The sequence below is a fragment of the Amaranthus tricolor genome, chromosome 3 (genome assembly GCF_026212465.1).
Source record: "Amaranthus tricolor cultivar Red isolate AtriRed21 chromosome 3, ASM2621246v1, whole genome shotgun sequence".
Lineage (NCBI taxonomy): Eukaryota > Viridiplantae > Streptophyta > Magnoliopsida > Caryophyllales > Amaranthaceae > Amaranthus > Amaranthus tricolor.
In genome coordinates, this window is record NC_080049.1 from 25,395,771 (window position 1) to 25,406,267 (window position 10,497).

Genomic DNA, 10,497 nt, shown 5'->3' on the forward strand with positions numbered 1-10,497 from the left:
TCTCCCTCTTTCTATCATTGTTGCTATGAACACCACCATCAGCTGGAACCCGCATAAACTTCCACCTACCAGCTCAACTGATGTATGTGTGCGTGGTGAATGCAATGAAATGGAATTGATACGAAAATGTTGAAGACTGATGAACAATGCCTTGAATCAGAGTTGGACTACCAAGCCTCTTTTCAATGCAACACCGGTGCTTTCCTTCGATTAATCAAAGGAATACTCAATGTTCTTGGATAGGGTGTAGTGTGGCCTTGAAGACTGATCAAGGATTCACACCAACACGAAGGGCAAACTGGCCCTAGTAACCCCAATTGCAAGCAATTGTGAAAAAATTCAAACACTGAATTTTTTGAGAAGAACTTTTATTAAGCAACAACGTGTCTTTTTACATTGATTTATCTACTATTTATAAGGCTAGGAATAAGGAGTAGGCTAATTACATGAAGGACTAACGGCCATAACGGTCATATAGCTCATGTGCAATACACGTGCAAATTAAAATATCAAAACATAACAGAATACAGCAGCTCTTCTTGAGTATTTTTCAACTGAACGCTCGACCTTCACCTCCATTTCTTTGGGTCTTCCCGTGATGGATAAGAGGCGATTAAGGTCTTGATGGAAAGGTCCAAGTATAGAGATTCCATTTTTATCCTCCATGTCTCCCAAGGTGTGTGGGTTAGCTCTGGAAATACCTTGCAAGGTCACCTGGTCACCAAGTCAGAACACCAGTTTTGATCTCAGCATCGACCTGCTGACTGGAGGACCTTGTGCACGGATTTCAGAGAGCTGTGTGCACTATTAGCATGGTTCTTGGACCTTTATGGCTAGGCCTATGTATAGAGATGACGTCCTCATGATTGGTTAGGTCCATATCTCCATGGTCAAGGCTTGGGTCATGCTGCAAGGTGGGCTGGTCAGCGGAATTTTTGCTGAGTGTCGGATTTCTCTTGTTCTGACGTTGCTGCTAGCTTCTCTTGCATGAACCAATATGGTTCATCAACACCCTTGGAATTTCCTCCCCTTTAAACCTCCACCATATTATTGAATACAAGTATTTCTAAAAATAGCAACTTTTTGATCTATTTAGTTCCAGAGATTATTATTTGCAAACTATATTTAAATAATGGAAGCTATAGTGAATTAGTGATTGATAATTGTATATCATGTTATTTATGAGTACTTCTTTTTGTGTATCACCTTTGAATATAAGTTATATGCTACCAAGATTACCTCTGTGATCTAAAACCAATTTGTCAGTTGGCTTTGTTTGATTTTTCACATTTGTATAAGAATAATCAATTTTGTATTTTAATTTTTCCTTGATGAACTGCATTCCGCAGGCCGTGTCGTGATAAGGAAAATTTTCAAATTGTTGTCTTTGAAGAGTTGTGTGCGCAGCCACACACGAGATGAGGGTGGGGGAGTTAAGTTTAGTGGTAGGCTTTGGTGAAGGTGGTGGTGTGGCCGAAAATGGGTGGGAATTGGTGGCAGTGGCAGTGGGTATGGTGGCAGAGGTGAGGGATGTGGGTTGGGCAAGGGACAGGGGCTGGGAGCTGGGGTGAGGAATCAATTACCATACTTCTTATTTCTTTTTTTAAATTGCATTTACTTTTTTTTGTATTATTATTTTTTCAAGTTGATCTACAATCGTAGGTTTCCAACAAGTTAAGGATGCTAGAGACCAAAGTTAGTATTATTTATTAATAATCAAAAGCTCGTATTATTATAGAAAAATTTATAAAATCGTATTATTCACAGTAATTTTTCCTAAAATTAATTCATAATATATTATTATTGACAAATAATTCACAATTTGAAATAACAGAGTATATATTAAAAGTTGATACAAAGAAGTTCAATATGATCCAACTAACTTTTTCAACATACATGCGAAATGATAAACTAATGATAGGTGTGGTTCTTAATAACTTCACCAAAATTTTTTTCTTAGGATAAGAATTCATGAATATTAGAAACATAAAAATTTTGATTTTAACTTCTTACAAGGTTTTTGAATCGAACATATCTTTCGGTTAGGCTATATGCTGGATGAATGGTTTTTCCAGGGACAGATTCAAGGAGTATCTGGCTAGGCTAATGACAACATGTTATAAATGGAGACAGTACAACTGAGAATGAATAAAATTATTCTTATTATTGACATATATATATATATATATATATATATATATATATATATATATATATATATATATATATATATATATATATAAGAGGTGCATCACAATCATCAGGCATCTCTTAGACTCTTACCACATAAAAACCAACAAGAAAAACTAATTTATGAATAGAACATCTCCAATAAGTCCTAGGCATACTCCTAATCAGATCAAGCAACGGTATGTTCGCTTCACATTTCCTAAATACCTTGAAGAATTCTTCGTTCTGCTAGTTGAATCGTTTTAAGGATTTGAAAAACGGAGGTGGCCTTTGGAAGTTCTAGTCCAAAAGGCGAACCAAGAGGAACACTTAAGCATCGTTAACGTGCCTGCACATTCATCATTAAGAACAGAAGGAGCGCGCCCTAGCACAGTAGAAGATTTGGAAATTTCTGTAGATGCGCATCCTCTATCCGGTCGGGCACCCACACATCTAGAGATGTTCAAAACAAACCCGACCCGAAATCCGACTCGGAACCGATAATTACCCGACCCGAAAAAATGTAAGTTTTTTAGGTTTACCGAACCGCAATTACCCGAACCGATACTTCACTCGAACCGTTTAATAACCGAAAAGGCCAATATCGAACTCGAACTGCAACCGAATTTTATAATCGACATATAAACCTTAACCGATGTTACCCGAACTGAACAATGATCGACCCGATTCAAATCCGACCCGAAGTATGCACGTAACCGAATGCAACCTGACTAAAACCGATTAAGATCGAACTGTTTTTAACCCGAACTGGTACAAACCCAAATCGATTATTAATCGAACTGTTTTTAACCCAAACTGATACCAACTCGAACCGATTCTTAATCGAACTGTTATAAATCCGAATCCAATTTCAGTTTTCTAATTATGATTTTTTGAATATTTGAAAACTAATTTCTAATATTGAAAGATTGTAAACAAGTTTATATATAAATATTTTAGCAAATCAACTATAAACCAATAAGATTCCACCAATTCTTCAAGCTTTAAGCCCCAAAAATTTACATTCATCACTTATACATCCGCCAAATTTAAATATATAAATATTAAGTTTTTAACCCCAAAAATTTACATCCATCACTTATACATCCACCAAAAATTTAAATATATAAATAAGCTATTAAAAATGAGTGACAAAGAAAAAATTTAGTCAATAATATTCAAAAACAATTTACATAAAGAACGAAAAAAAAATTACATGAACAAAAAATTGCAGCTATTAACTAGTATTAGTAGATGTGGGCTGAATGAGCAACCTCGAAAGAGCAAGAGTCAGCAGCAGCTCAGCAGGTCTGTGCAGCAACAACAAACAATGTTTGTTCAACCAAGCTATAATAATATGGAAAAAGTAAGTTTAACATTGTAAGTTTACAAATAATCTTAACTCATACCCATGCCACAGAATAAATTATGATTGCAACTGCCCTTTGTAATGCGTTGCTGTACTCACTCAAATTACATTCATACTCCATATATCAAACAAGTAATATACAAAGGTACAATCGCAGGTGAATCTAAAGAATTGCAACACAAAAAAGCCCAGAAAATATGAACTAATCGTAGGTACAATCCTAAACATTGATCATTCCCTCAGCATCCATTGTTTTGCATATTTTCACAAGCAATTCAACCCATCAAGATGAAACCTAGAAGAAATTCAAAACCCATAAGCATAATCAAACATTCAGACTAAAACCTAAAAAGTAATAATATGGAAAAAGTAAGTTCATGTACATGGAAGAAGCTTGCAATGTTATTCATAATTAGCAACACATTTGGTTGGGTAAATTTCAAGTCCTTAGGTCAGTTTTAGAAATAAGCCACAAGATATACGTCAGATACATTTTAAGAGTATAATATCAAATCCCCTTTCTATGAATTTATATCACAGATTCACAGTTATCCTTATTAGAAGTATCCATTACTATCTAAGATTTTATTTGAGTGTTTATATCCTTATGTGAACCTAACCAACTATAACCAATCTCAGACATCATCATCATTATACACAAATGATTCTGAATAAAGATATACATAACTATCAACTATGTCTAAGTGTGTACTTACCATTAAGAATAACAACTACAATTCACACTGCAAAATAAAAAGGCACTTCTATGGAAAAAATAAAAGAAAGAACACAAGTTCAATACAGATTAGATTGCATACAGAAGAGAATTGCATACAGAAATTAAACTTTCATAAATACAGACTTCAATTACACGATGGGGCTCCTTCCAAAGCAGATAAGGTTGCATACAGAAGACAATTGAACCAAATCTTCATAAATACAGACTTCAAGCATGCCAAGAAAGTAAAAAATGACCCCAATGAATATAACTTTCAAAGACAATAGCATAAGCCCTTACCTTCCTTCACCAAATTTAATCAAGTTCACAGCCTCCTCATCAATTTACTCAAAGCAATTTACTCAAAGCAAAACTCAATCAGTGTGTGCGGCTATGACGGTGAAGGTGAAGAAACTAGGGTTTCTTCGACTGCCTTAAGATTGTTGGGTATTTGGGCCGTGAGAGTGTGAAGTGTAAACTGCCGGAGATGAACGTGTTCTACCAGCCGGATTGGAGGAGAACGGATGGGATTGAAAGAGGGCCGCCGGTTTCAGTGAGAGGATGAAGAAGAGAGAGTTGGGTTAGGGTTTAGTCGAGCGGGATTTGGGAAATGAAGTATTGTATCAGGAATTCAGGATTCACTTTCAGGATGAGGAAAAGAACCAAATCCCTTCTTTATCCGGCGACGTGGCACAATCTTGACCACTGATAAGATATTACCATTATAAATCCAACGGCTTAAACCCGTGTGCTATCAATATAACCAATAACATTTTATCATCAAATTGGACAATTATATGATTATATCTAAAATAATTTATTTGAGTAATATAAATATTTTATATCAAATATTAAATATTTTTATTATTGAATTTGGTCAAATTACATAATTTAGGCTATCTAATTCAAAGTAACAAAAAAGGTGGAGTACTACACTAGTTTCATTTACTATAATCTATAATAGATCGAATTATGATAAGTGAACTTTGAATTACGAATCTACGATCGATTATTAATAATAGCCTATAAATTACTTTAGAGTTTAGAGTATTCAAGATCAATAATAACTAATAGTAATAAGTAATAACATTGAGTTAACAGTCAAATGTCAATGATAGTCTATAAGTCTATAACTATAACTCTAAAAGTATAACTCTATAAGATAGTTTGTATTAGTTTTATTCACTCCAATAGATATAGTTCCAAACATTATTAAGCTTTAAATTACATACGAATATACGATCAATTATTAGTGTAATAGATTTATTATTTTAAAGTATTCATGGTCACTAATAAGTATAAATACATAATATCATATAAAATGGTTATGATTACTATTAATCTAATTCACTTTATTATATATAATAAGTTTCAATTATCAAACTTAGAAATACAATCGATTATTAGTGTAATAGAGTAATGTATATTCTAATAGCTTATACTCCCTCTAATTAAAAAACAAATGTCTCATTTGGAATTTGCATAAATTCCCCTCTAGTAATATATTCTAAATTTCTAATAGGTTAATTACAAGCCTAAAAAGAAATCGAGATAATTACTCTGAATTGAAGAGACTATTAGTTTATACTTTAGAGTACTCAATAAGACAATAAGTCAATAACGCTAATAAGTCTAAGTACGTAACTAATAGCCTACGAGATAGTTTAGATTATTCTTATTCATTCAAACAAATCGAGTTTCGATTATTGAGTTTTAATATTCAACCAATTATCAAAAGTAGCAACATGATGCATTATTAAATAAAAGTCTCATATATATATATATATATATATATATATATATATATATATATATATATATATATATATATATATATATATATAAACTAATTGAAATAAATTGATCTGCCATAAAATGAGCATACATCAATTAAAAACCCGACTATTAACTTATTTCGATATTGACCCGATCGATAGTTGTCCGTAACCGATAACTACTCGAAAAATAAAGCTCGAACCCGATCTGTACCCGAAAAAACCGAACCAATTAGTAATCGATGACAACCCGAGACCGATTGACACTCGACACGAACTTCAACCGACATCGAACTGATGCTAACCCGGTAGCTTGAATAACCAATCTCCAACCGAACCGTGACTAACCGACTCGACCCGCGTGTGACCCGTTGTAACACACAGCCGAAAAATAACCGATTTGAAATGCAACCGAACCGAATAACACCCGTCCGAAACCGACCCGATCAACCAAATGAACACCTCTACACACACCTATTGGTTGCTGAATCTTTGTTTTCCTCGATTTTAGTACAAATATCTTCAATGTACATAGAAATGTTCAAAACAGATCCGACGTCCTGATGTTTATCCGACCTTGTAACCAACATGACTTAAGACCCAACTTCAAAATGAGGTTAAAACTATATAAACAACAATGTAGACGCAAATCCTAATTTCAAAACACGACTCGAAATTAACCTGATGAACAAAATGAACACCTATAGTACAGATAATCAAAATTTCCTGAATAAAGTTTAGAATTTTGATTATCAAAATCACAATTTAAGTTTAGTTGAATTTCTCTACTTAAATTTCTCTACTGAAAGCAACCACAAAGAAACAAGTACCACCACTCCACCACCATATAGAAGAAATGACTGTATTTCAACATCAAACAGCAAAAAAATTTGGACAATTTCTTGATTATCAGAAAACACAAGTTCATGCTACACGTTTTAGCAATGTTTATGCTTAAAAGTTGGCCATTGCAGAATTCAAAACAAACCCAAGCAACGATCCGAAATTTACCCGACCTTATAACTAATTCGACTTTGAACCAACTTCAAAATAGATTCACAATTATGTAAAAATAAAAAAATTAAAAAAAAATTAAAAATAAAAATAAAAATTATATATAACACCTGACTCGAAATCGACTAATTCGCCCGAATGAAACGGAGAGTGGCAAAGTGCCAAGCATACGGTAGAAAACGGCGTGAAATAATCACATCCCAGACAAAGAAAAATTACACCTATGCTGCTCAGTTAACCGCTCAGGATTGACATCATTGTCAATCGAACATCAAGCATTAGCTGCTTTCATTAATGTATCAATGAATCTCATCACAGCAGCATCTAACTCAAGAATGAGAAAGCTCAACGCTTTGCTTGGATTAAGAGGAATTGGAGATACGGGGTTGGAAAAAGGAAAGGGAAGGAGATGGAAGGATCCATAAGCCTCCATTTATTTATACTCTTCCTTTCACACTCTTCATATCCCTTTGATCCAAACAAAGAGTAAATCAGAAGTAACACCAAGCATTTTGAATTTGGAAGGATGTGAAGATTTGTTCATTAGAAAGGTGATTATCAATTTTGAGGAAAAAAGAGCCTTATGGGCACCATAATTAGAGCCAAATCAATACGGGTGTATAATCAACTTTATGCCCCCATACTTTCATACAACATGATGAAGAAAACAGGATTTAGACAAACAAGATCACATGATACAAAATACTTTAAAAAAAGGCACAATTTTGCTCAAGTAACCGCTCAGATTTGGAAGAAAAACACTCAATAAGTTGTGCAGACAGCATAGCAACAAAACTGTGTGTAATGAACTATCACAATAAAGAAAGGTTTGAAAAAGAATAGAGCAAGGAAACTGCATATGCTAAAATTATAAAAGCTATACACATGAGAATTATGTTGCTTCTCTAAATATAAGAATATATAAAGAATAATTTGTAAATTACAACGTTTAGCATTTTTGCAAACTACAGCCACTCAAGTCTCAAAGTCTATCGCGTTCAGGCTAGATCACAGAATTCCGACCATTTTGGTGGTCAGAGTTTTATGTTAAGTGGTCGAAATTCTATGTTTTGGCCTGAACGCTATAAACATTGATATTTTGGTGTACATTAAGGTTTTAACTCGTATAAATCAAAAACTTAAATATGTAATTCGCAAATTATTCATATATAAACAATAATGATGCTCCGGTAACCGCTCAGGTCGGCCTTTTACGCCGAATTATCATGAAGCATTTGTACAAAGCTTTTCATTACTTTCGTTATCATCATGGCAACACCATCTTAGCAAATGAAAGAAGTAAATAAAAGAAGGAAGGAAAGTTAAAAACCAGTAGCAGATGATAATTGAGATAAAGTGCTAAAAATACAGTTTCTAAGAATTAAAAACTAAAAAAATAAGAAAGTATCGAAAATAATCCAACCTTAACTCATCCGCTACAAATAATATCACCTTTAAATTATTTTCTAATAATCCAACCTTTACTATGTTTTTTCTCCTAGCATACCCAGTGCCTGAACCACCATAACCTCATCCCTCATCCACCACAACCACCCTACCCTAGCCCACAGAGTATGTTGAGAGCAAATACATATTAAAGAAGTGATTAATAGAAAATAACCAATAGCGGATAAGTAAAAAAAGGATTATTTTCGACAATTTTCTAAAAAATAAAGTATCCAAATGAAAAATCGAGAGAAAAAGATAGGCAACAACATCAGACAGCATCAACAAAACAAGACAATGTCAATGTCCGTCCAACAATGCCATTAGTGGCTCCCACCTAGATAGCCAGATCAGGTCGGGTTCATGTTCGAGTTATATAAAAACGGATCACAAAAACCTTGACCCGAACATAACCCGTTTAGTAAATTGGATCAAAAATCAGAACGTAACCTGATCTGTTGTATGTAAAATGTTCATGTTATGATAAATCATGGCAAAAGATGCCTAGAAAAAGTTGAATAAGCTAATTAGAAACAAAACCTCAAAAATAAACCCATTACGATAAAATTGTAAATTTTTTCAGTTTTTTCAATTCAATTGAAATCCAAGTTTCAATTATAGCATTATTTTGGAAATTTGGCAAATGAAAAATCAAATTCAAAGTGAATTTATAATTCCAACATCATAAACAATCATGAAAAGAAAACTTTTAACCAACAATATTTCAGCAACGAAATGAAATTAAAAAATACCCATTACATTCAAAATTGAAAGTTGTTTCACCCAAGATCCTCAAGAAAGTATATTTATATTTATTATACAAAATACATAATCATAAAAATAAAAATAAAACAAGTTTATGAAAATGCAAGCTCCAATAATAATAAGATAAAGTGGAACATATTAAGAATGAAAAGTAAATAAAATAAAAAGAGAAAAGAAGCAAACCTGAGAAATTGGAAAGCTTTTGAGGAGGAAGAATGAAATGGTGGTATTATATTAAGGAAGGTGGCAAAGAGAACGTATTAGGGTTTCTGTTTCAACTGCGATTGTTTATGTGAAGTTACTTGGGCTTTCAATTGGATTTTGAGAATATTCTCCAAATGAGAAAATTTGAAAAGGTTAAGTGAAAAAATAAAAAAAAATAATAAAATAAATTCGTTTTTAAATTTAAAGTTTAGGACTGTTTGCAGTTAAAAAAGACAAAAATAGTTGTTCCCACTTAATAACTGGGAACAACTTTGACTTTTTTTTGACCTGTTCGAACAGCTATATGTATATTTGTGCAGCTATCTGTTCGCAGTTACTAACTGCGAACAGGTCAAAACAAGTCAAATAGTTGTTCGCAGTTACTAACTGCGAACAACTATTTTGTCCTATTTGACTGTTCACAATTAGTAACTGCAAACAGCTCCAAACATCATATTTGGAATTTTCACGCTTACTTTTGAAAATTTTTTGATAACTAGTTTATTTTATTAATTTTTTTTATTTTTTCACTTAACCTTTTCAAATTTTCTCGAAATGATGGGATAAGAGAATGGGCTAGTTTGTGACCAGTTTGGCCTACTAAAAAGGACTTTTAGTTAGAACAACTATTTTTTAAATCACAAGTAAGGAGTGTATATTCTCATAATAGCTAGTCTCTTGAGAGATGCATTTCAAGCCCAAGCCGTTAAATATTAATGCCTATTTATCGTATTCTTAATGCTCATTTTTCTTAATGCTTACTTACCGTATCCTTAATGCCTACTTTCAATATCTTAATTGTCTACTTATATCATTATAAATGCTTATAATATTTTAAAAAATATATAATCGGCCAATTAGAGATGGTCTCTCAAAGAGATCGTCTCTCACAAGAATTTGTGTTCTTATAATACTTATGAGATGGGTTATTTAACCCATATATGAGGCGTGACTGTTGAGACGTTTCATATAGCAATGTGTATAAATAATATCATAATATCTTGTATGAGAAAGTCTTATTGTGAGACGCACCCCAT

At 33.0% G+C, this 10,497-nt stretch overlaps 1 long non-coding RNA gene and 2 other non-coding genes across 3 annotated transcripts; all 3 read right to left on the minus strand.

Annotated features, from left to right (window-relative positions):
* Positions 1-7,271: 7,271 nt before the first annotated feature.
* Positions 7,272-7,366, minus strand: LOC130809522 (small nucleolar RNA snoR128). Its single transcript, XR_009040826.1, has one exon. It is a non-coding gene; the product is annotated as a small nucleolar RNA snoR128 (small nucleolar RNA).
* Positions 7,367-7,931: 565 nt separating this feature from the next.
* Positions 7,932-9,575, minus strand: LOC130807670 (uncharacterized). Its single transcript, XR_009040642.1, has 2 exons — positions 9,440-9,575; positions 7,932-8,327 (listed from the first exon to the last, which is right to left on the minus strand). It is a non-coding gene; the product is annotated as an uncharacterized LOC130807670 (long non-coding RNA).
* LOC130809523 (small nucleolar RNA snoR128) lies at positions 8,228-8,321 on the minus strand. Its single transcript, XR_009040827.1, has one exon. It is a non-coding gene; the product is annotated as a small nucleolar RNA snoR128 (small nucleolar RNA).
* Positions 9,576-10,497: the final 922 nt, after the last annotated feature.